The sequence below is a fragment of the Peromyscus californicus genome, unplaced genomic scaffold (assembly GCF_007827085.1).
Source record: "Peromyscus californicus insignis strain IS unplaced genomic scaffold, ASM782708v3 Scaffold_5__1_contigs__length_169319896, whole genome shotgun sequence".
Lineage (NCBI taxonomy): Eukaryota > Metazoa > Chordata > Mammalia > Rodentia > Cricetidae > Peromyscus > Peromyscus californicus.
Genome location: NW_026294573.1, coordinates 52,051,174 through 52,060,394, shown reverse-complemented (window position 1 = coordinate 52,060,394; position 9,221 = coordinate 52,051,174). Strand labels below are relative to the sequence as shown.

The following is a 9,221-nucleotide window of genomic DNA, read 5'->3' as shown; positions in this document are numbered from 1 at the left end:
AGGTGAGAAGTAGCTGTGGCTTGTTTCCTCTGATCTTTCAGCATTGACCCCAATATCTGGCTCTGGGTTTTGATTATAAGACCATTTAGGATTCCTGAAATATGTGAGTGTTCCCCTTGTTCCACATCCTTGCCAGCATGAGCTGTCACTTGTTTTCTTGATCTTAGCCGTTCTGACAGGTGTAAGATGAAATCTCAAAGTAGTTTTAATTTGGGTTTTTCTGATGACTAGGGATGTTGAACATTTCTTCTCAGCCATTTGTTTCCTCTTCTGAGAATTCTCTGTTTATACCTGTACCCCATGTTTAAATTGTGCTATTCGTTTTCTGAATATCCAGGGTTTTTTTTGAGTTATTTATATATCTCAGATATTAGCCCACTATCGGATGTGTTGATAAAAAAACATTTCCATTCTATAGACTGTTGTAGCTAATTTTTACTGTGTTTGATTTTTGCCATTCATCTACTTTGAAATCCTGAGTGTGTGTGTGTGTATGTGTGTGTGTGTGTGTGTGTGTGTGTGAGAGAGAGAGAGAGAGAGAGAGAGAGAGAGAGAGAGAGAGAAAGAGAGAGAGAGAGAGAGAGAGAGACTGTCCTGGAACTCACTTAGTAGACCAAGCTGGCCTCGAACTCACAGAGATCTGCCTGGGATTAAAGGTGTGGACCACACTGCCAGCCTACTTTGGAATCTTTTTTTTTTTCCAGTTCCTGTCTTTTTATTTATTCATACACAACTACTTGTCTTCTGATTTGTTGAAGCAGTAAGTCAGACAACACTTGTCACAGTAATGTCTGTCCAAGTGGCTAGCCATGAAAACTCCAGCACCACACTCATCAGGACACTCTCGACGAAGACGGCTAATTTTGCCATTTTCTTTTTTTTTAATTTTTTTTAATTTTTTAAGATTTATTTATTATGTATACAGCATGTATGACTGCAGGCCAGAAGAGGGCACCAGATCTCATTACAGATGGTTGTGAGCCACCATGTGGTTGCTGGGAATTGAACTCAGGACCTCTGGAAGAGCAGCCAGTGCTCTTAACCTCTGAGCCATCTCTCCAGCCCAATTTTGCCATTTTCATCCACCTTATAGTACTTTAGTACAGTCAACTTAATATTCTTCCTCTTATGCTTATTCTTCTTGGAAGTGGTGTAAGACTGCTTTCTTTTTTTAGCACCACCACGAAGTCTCAACACAAGATGAAGGGTGGACTCCTTTTGAATATTGTAGTCAGACAAAGGACGGCCATCTTCCAGCTGCTTACCAGCGAAGCTCAGCCTCTGCTGATCAGGAGGAATTCCTTCCTTATCCTGCATCTCGGCCTATACATTTTCTATAGTGTCTGAGGGTTCAACCTCGAGTGTGATGGTTTTCCCCGTAAGGGTCTTCACAACAATCTGCATCTTGGCGGTGGCGGTTCCACCACAGATGGTGCATCAGAAAGACTGCTTTGGAATCTTAAATTGTCATTTCCATGGTGACACCTGCTCCACCAGTGTTGTTCCAGAGTCAAAGGGCATAAAACACAGTTCAGTGGTTGGCAGGGTTTGCGGGTCTGTGAAATGTAACCTGCTTTTGATCTCTGCAGAGGGCTTGGCCAGGAAACCAGTCCTGGAACTTCACTCTTCTTCTGTGTTCTCACACAGGAAGCAAATTGTTCACAGAGCAGACCACCCCCGGGGATGATGCTGACAAGCACTGATATCCATTAAACACCACGTGCCAGAATATGCTCTTAGCATGTTGTGTGTTCTCAGTGAGGTACTGCTCTGGAAAGTACCTTCCTCTTCCTAGATTTTGTCTTGTTTTGTTGGAGGCATGGCTGACCCTGGCTAAACTCTTTATGTAGACTAGGCTGTCCTCAAACCTACTGTGATCCTCCTGCCTCTGCCTCCTGAGTGTTAGGATTGGAGGTACATCTCCCAACACCTCTTAGATGTTCTATTCTCAAGATTGTCCCATAGGTACTTCAGTCTTAAATATTCTGTGTGTGTGTGTGTGTGTGTGTGTGTGTGTGTGTGTGTGTGTGTGTGTGTGTATGTGTGTGTAGCTAATTTACTTTCTACAGAGTAGAACTAAGAAACAGTAGATAAGGCTGGATGCGGTTGCTCACATATATAATTTCAGGACTCCTGTGTGTAGTTCTCCAGGAGGATGAAGCAGAAGGATGGAGAGTTTGAGGCTAGCCAAAACTATGCAAGACTGGGTCTCAAACAAACAAGGGTGAAAAACAACTAAGTCCAAGCATGGTCTCACATGCCTACTATCCCAGCATTCCCGAGGCATGCAGAGGTAGGAGACTGCTGCAGGTTCCAGGTCAGCTTGGTTCACATACTGAATTTCAGAGCAGCAAGGCAAACAACACAAAACAATGATGAAAAAGTGCACAATGAGGAAGTAATTGTTTCTATGGAGAAGACTCTCTTTTTTTTTTTTTCCCTGTAACCTTGGCTGTCCTAGAACTTGCTCTGTAGATCACAAATTCAGAGATCCTCCTGCCTCTGCCTCCCGAGTGCTGGAATTAAAGGAATGCACCACCTCAGCCCAGCTCAATTTTTCTTTTATAATGTAAAGTTATTCTAAGCACTTAACACAGCAGGCTATGTAAAATAATCCACACACCTTCTTTGCAATTGTTTTGTAGGGCTATGTTAACTGACCACAAGAAATCAGGAGAAATTCTGTAAGTGTAAGCAGTATGGAGTTACAGTTACAAAGACAGGCTCAGAAGCCAGACAATTTGCATTTGAATCCAAGCCTTGCCCTATTCTAGTTGTGAGGTATTAGATAGTTTTCTTTTTTCAGCTGCAGATGAGAATCAAAACACTATCTACCTAGCACAGTCACTGTGAGGCTAAATTAGTAAACGTACGATTCTGTTTATAATGCCATTTGCTGCAGATCAGACATTAGAGGATTATTAGTGATACACAGGTTCTTTTGACACACACAGGAAACTTAACAATTTATCCATATGTATTGTATGTATATATCCATACGTGTGTGTGTGTGTGTGTGTGTGTGTGTGTGTGTGTGTGTATTGTTTTCGAGAAACAGCGTTTTGTGAATCCCAAACTGTCCTCAGAGTTGCTGTGGATCCTCCTTCCCCCACTTCCTGGGTTTATAGACATGCACCACCAATCTGATGCTGGGGATTAAACACAGGGCTTAATGCATTCTAGGAAAGCGCTCAACAACTGAGCTACATCCTGAACATTGATTTATTTACTTACTTAATTACTTACTTACCTTACTTATTTCTATGTAGTCAGTGGCTCAACATTTAGCCCAGGCTGGCTTTGAACTAGAGAGCCTCCTGCCTCCTGCCTCATCCTCCTGAGTGCTGAAATTAATGGCACATGTCACCACACCTGGCCCATGATTCATTATTTTCATAAAGAAGACTTCACTAATGATGAGAAAAAGATATAGAGACTGTTCAGGTAGTTTTAGGTGGGACCCCAAAAGCAATCAGTTCTAATGCTTGTCCTTGGCTGGAAACTGAACAAGTCTTTCGTTCTGTCTTGTTCTTGATCTTTTTCTGCCTATCTTTCTCCTTTTACATAGTCTAGAGGAGTGAGTAATAAAATAATAATCCCTTCCCCATCAACCATTAACAGTCAAATAGCTCCTCCTTGAGAGGCAGAGCCTCATGAGCCTTTACAAACCCCATCTTCAGCAGGTATCCATAGCTGCAGTGAGTTCATGAATTAGTTCAATGTCCACGTCATGGCCACGTCCAGTGGGCATATGGTTTTCAGGATATAAAGTTAAATGACTTCCTAAGAGTAAGATTCTAATCTGTTGGGACTGGTGACCTTGGTAAGAGCAAAACTTTGTCTCTTTTTCCTCTTAGCACGTGCAGTAAAGGCAAGCCATGGAAGGACAGAGAAAGAAGTTGGCTCCCTAGCAGTCCAGAAGAGGGCCTCATGGAAAACAGCCCATTCCTTAAGCTATTGTCATTCAAACCCTCCTGGGGAGATGTCTGCTCACCCCACTGAAGGCATCAGTGGCAAGCCAAAGAAACTGGTCCATGTCCTGTTTGTTGAACCAGTGAGTTCAATTGTGATTATTTGCAAGAATGTGGGGAGGGGTTACTTACGTACACGTGTGGGCAACTTATGTGCAGCTACGCCATCTCCCCTGGCTGCCGTCAATTGCTTATGTAGTCTCAGGGAGGGGAGGGGTCACACGATTCCCTTCGCTCCCTCCATGACAGAATGTAATGGGCCCAATATTGTGTGGATCCGCTGCTGATATTCACAGATGTTGAGAGTTCAAGAGGCCACTGTCCATGTCGTGCCCCTAGGACAGTGTTCAATGGCACTTTACTCTTTCTTCAAGGCTCCTTGAGACTTGGTGGGAATGATACAGATGTCTCATTCAGGGCTGGGCATTCAACAGTCACTTACTCTCACCACTTTGGCCAGTTTTGAGTTTCTTCAGTAACCGGTACTCACTGCGAATGAAGTCTTCCTGATGGAAGTTGACAACAGCAATAATTTGTGGGCATAAACATAAGTATTTAGAATATAATTTGACAGGTACATTGTATCCATTAAGAAAAAAAAAAAAAAGGTAGTAGCTTCCCCACTAGGGCCTACAACTTCCGCAGCCATGGGCTTTTGACCAACTGTACCAGACGTGAACTCCCACGTGTGGAGCGGGCCTCACATCCAATCATAAGTAATTGGTTACACTCACAATAGTCATGCTGCTGTTGTACTAGCAGATATATCCTGCCAGGAGTGTTGACAATGTAGCATTCAGGGTCCAAGGCCAACTAGGATCATGGATAACAACCCATCCCCACCTCCAGCCCCCACCCCCAGGACCTGCATAGCACCTTCAGCAGGACAAAAGCTCACCAGCAGGGCGGAAGCTTCTAACTTAATGCCAGCTTGATTGTACCATGTCCTGTAAGCAAAGCACAGTTAACTGAGCAATTGGGCCTTACAATTTGTTCCCGTAAGTAATCAACAGTAGTAGCAATTGTCTCATTTTGGAGCATTCTGGAGCCTTCTTGGCTAGCAACCGGTGGGTGGGGAGGTAGGCCCACCCCTGATACTAGGATTTTGTGGTTTCTGAGACTGTCTCTTTCCAACCACTCATGGTACCTTCTGTCAGCCTTTTTAACCAATTGTTTTAATGTTTACAGGCACAGAACTGCTGTAGAATTTGTCTCACTCTGTTTGGTGTCAGCTTGGCTTTATCAAGTGTTATATTTTCATTTGAACTCTCATTTGAACTGAAACATTCAGCCCTGGAGGAAGGCTCTTCAAGATTCAAGAAGAAACAAAACTTAAAGGACCCAGAAAGTGAACAACTCACAAATCTCAGGACCTATCTGAAATTTACAAGATTGACAAGGCTCCTCTCTAAGGTTGAAAAACCAGTAACAGCTGCTAGAGACAGGAGACTCCCCAAGTGGAGAAGCTGCCTGGAGGAGACCGTCCCACCAGTCAAGCTACCTGCAAGTCATGCAGAAATGCAGCTTTCATGAGTCATCACCCAGGCTAGGACGGGCCTTTTGGTGATGTAGCTGTCTTTGAGTCGTCTATGATTCTGTAAGAAAATCTCACTCACACTCAGGTAAGTATTCCCAATTAACTCGTTGGTTCACCAAAGTGAACTTCAAGGAAATCATTTCTTTGAGCTGTTGTTAGTTCCTTATCTGGGGTGAGTAGAATTTTGCTTATGTCTCCCCAGAAAAAGTTCCACAACACCCAACCATAAAGCACTCATGAGTGTCACAGCCGGGCTTGGCCCTTGCACCTTGTGTGAACTGACCTCCCACCCTCCTTCCCTTCGGTGTGCTTGCTTGTCTCTTGGCAGCTTTTCTAAATCTGTAAAACACCCAGAGGTTAGAATCATTTCTTCTGGGTAATCAAACCCTCTTGCAAAGGGTGAGCAGGTTCACCGAAGGGCTATCATCCATCACACCAAGCAAATGCCAGTCGGTCTCAGGAGTCCTCAACTGAAGGGATACTAAAGAAAAGTGTTTGTCCCATACCCTATTAAAAGAGCCCATTGCTTGTATCATCGCTGTCTCAAAAGATCAACATTGGGGACAGGTGTGGGTGGGAGTCACTACCTCATTTGGCTCTCCACAATCTACAGTCATTCTCTATGAGCTGTCTAGCTTCTTCACCCGAAGGTGCTGTCTCCAGGGCAACACACATCTCCTCGCCGCCAAGGGGCCAGATGGGACTCATTCTTCCTGTTCTGACAAGCTCAGGACCAAGGGAGAGCTCCCACCTGGTGAGCCTGCTCATACTGCCAGAGTCTGGGAGTCTCTGGGCCAGTGCTTCATCGGGATGCTTCCAACATTGGTGACGCCAGGCTAGCCCAGTCTCTAACTCCAATCTGTCTTATGCAGGAGAATAATACACACAGGTTTTTCTGGAGGGAATACCTGCCCACTACTGGAACAAGCAGTCTTTTCCACCCCCACTGCTATCATTCATACCGTCAATAAACTTTTCCTCAGGCTTAAGAGCTTCCTGGGGTCTTACACTCACTGGATTTGCCCTCTACCAATTGTTTCTTCAGGAACTTTAGCAGACCCAAATCTTGTTGCACTTGTTTTCCAGGGACCCAGACAGACTCTTTTGTCTCTGTCCTTTTGTTTTTCTCAGCCTCCCCTTTGAATGCTTTAGCACATTAGGGTCCTGATCTACAAGTCAATCTAAATCATTCCGAGCCTTTCTCACCTCAAAAAGATTATGGCCCACCTTGGCTCAACGTAGCTAACATCAGCAGGATGGCTCAGTAGGTGTGGCCTCTTGACAAAGACTGGGTTTGGTTCCTAGAACCCACATGGGGAGGGAGGAAAACAGCTTCTGTAGTTGTCCTCTGACCGCCATACATGATGTGGCACATGTGAACTCAAAAACAGCAAACAAATGTAAAATTTTAAAAAATTGATGGGTATTATATTTAATCTGTATATTAATTTTGATAGTACTGCCATTTTCATGTTATTAATTCTGCCAGTTTAGGAGTATGGAAGGCCTTTCAATAGTCTGGGTCTTCTATGATTTTGTTTTCAAGATTTATTTTTATTTATGTATAGGCACATGCACGTGTTCAAGTACCCATGGAAGCTGGAATCGGGCATTAGAGCCCTTGGAGCTGGAATTACAGGTGGTTGTGAGTCACTGGTGTGGGTGCTGGGAATTGAATTTGGGAACCTTTAAGAGCATCAAATGCTCTCGATTGATGAGCCATCTCTCCACCCTGATTTCCTTTTTCAATGTCTTGAAGTTTTCATTGTATCCATCCATCTAGCACTTCTTTGGTTAGGTTTACTGCAGGTTCTTACTTCCCATTGTTTCTTTTGTTAAGAGTGCATTATTTATAATATATGGTAGCTTCATATATATATATATACATATATAAATGTATATATACATATCCTTTGTATCCTGCAACTTTACTGTGTTTATTAAATCTAAGAGTTTTCTAGTAGGTTCTATAGGGTGTTTTTTTGTTTGTTGTTTTGTTCTGCTTTTGTGTCTCACTATGTAGACCAGACCTCAGACTCACAGAGATCTGCTTGCCTCTGACTCCTGAGTTCTGAGACTAAAGGAATGCACCACCACACGCAGCATCTATAGGGCCTTTAAGTATAGAACAATATCTGCAAATAAAGACAGTTTTTCTTTCTTCCTTATTTGTGTTCTTTTCATGTCTTTCTCTTGCTTAATTGCTATAGCTAAGACTTTAAGATAGTAAATAAAAAAAAAAAGGGCAGTGTGGGTACCACCTAGAAGTGGACAATAGTAACATTCAGTCCCTTTCTGGGACAACTCTGAAAGATACTGATGGAAAAAATTTTCACAGTAGGCAAAACTTCAATCATTCCACATTCGTACATTTTTCTTGGAAGGGCAAATGGCCAGATATGCAGTTATATACTGATCTATGGCCTGTAGATAATGGTTTGGCTGGATAGTCAGGGAATGGAAGGAGCATGATGGGAAAATTGGTAAGAAAGACATGTGAGGATGAAATGTGCAGATAGTTCTCTCCAAATGGAGGGAGGATGTGAAGATACTTGTGTCCCATGGGAATGCTCATCACCAGGTGACTTCAGCAGAGGAGGAGTTCAGGAATCAAGTAGATAAGATAACCTGTTCTGTGGGTAGTCATCCTCTTTCCCTAGCCATCTTATCATTGCCAGTGGGCCCATGAGCAAAGTGGACGTGGTGGCAGAGATGGAGATTGTGCATAGGCTCAACAACATGGACTTCCAGTCATCAAGGCTGACCCAGCAACAGCTGCTGCTGAGGGCCAGATCCACCAGCAGCAGAGACCAACACTGAGCCTCTGACACAGCACTATTCCCCAGGATGACCAGCCAGTGACTTGGTGGCAGGTCGACTACACTCGACCACTTCCATCACTGAAAGGGAAGCATTTTGTTTTAACTTGAGTAAATACTTACTCTGGTTATGAGTTTGCCTTTCCTGTACATAGTACTTCTGCCAAAACAACCATCCATGAATTTACTGAATGTCTTCTTATTCACTCTTAGGATACTCCACACAGCATCATTTCCGTCAAGGAACTTACTTCACAGCCAAAGAATTGCAACAGTGGACCCACGCTCATGAAACCCACTAGTCTTACCATGTACTCCACCATCCTGAAGCATCTGGCTTAACCGAACAGTTGAATAACCTCTTTAAGAAACAGTTACAGTTGTATCAGTTAGGCAGCAGTAGCCAGGGCGGGTGGGGCAGGGTTCTCCAGGAGGTGGTCTGTGCTTTGAATCTGCATCCGGTCCTACCTGACTGTAACTTAGTACCCATAGATCAGCTGTCCCCTTCCATCTTCCAGTACCTTCCAGGAACCTGTTTCAGTTTGTCCAAGGGGAGATTGAACCTCGGGACTGGTGCGTGATGGGCAGTTGCTCTATCCAGCCCTTTTTACAGCTCAGCTGGCCAGCAAGGCCTTGCGCTCCTTCTGTTGTTCAGGGAGGACAGAAAAGTAATAACTGACCATGTGAGATGCTGTCTGAAAAAAGATGATTCTTTGTATCCCTCCATCTCTGTTCTCACAGTGCTACTTTACGATCTAACATCTATTGTCCATTTTTTACTTTCAAAGTCTCAGTTTCCTTACAAAACCTTCCTTTCCTCATCCTGAGTGCTACTTGCAAGACTGGCCCTACATCTTTGCTCCAGAAGTTACTACTAGCAGTGAGGCTGGAAGT

General features: G+C 43.7%; 1 pseudogene; it reads right to left on the bottom strand.

Moving 5' to 3' along the window:
• Positions 1–733: 733 nt before the first annotated feature.
• Positions 734–1,404, bottom strand: LOC128097151 (ubiquitin-40S ribosomal protein S27a-like; annotated as a pseudogene).
• Between the last annotated feature and the right edge of the window lie 7,817 nt (positions 1,405–9,221).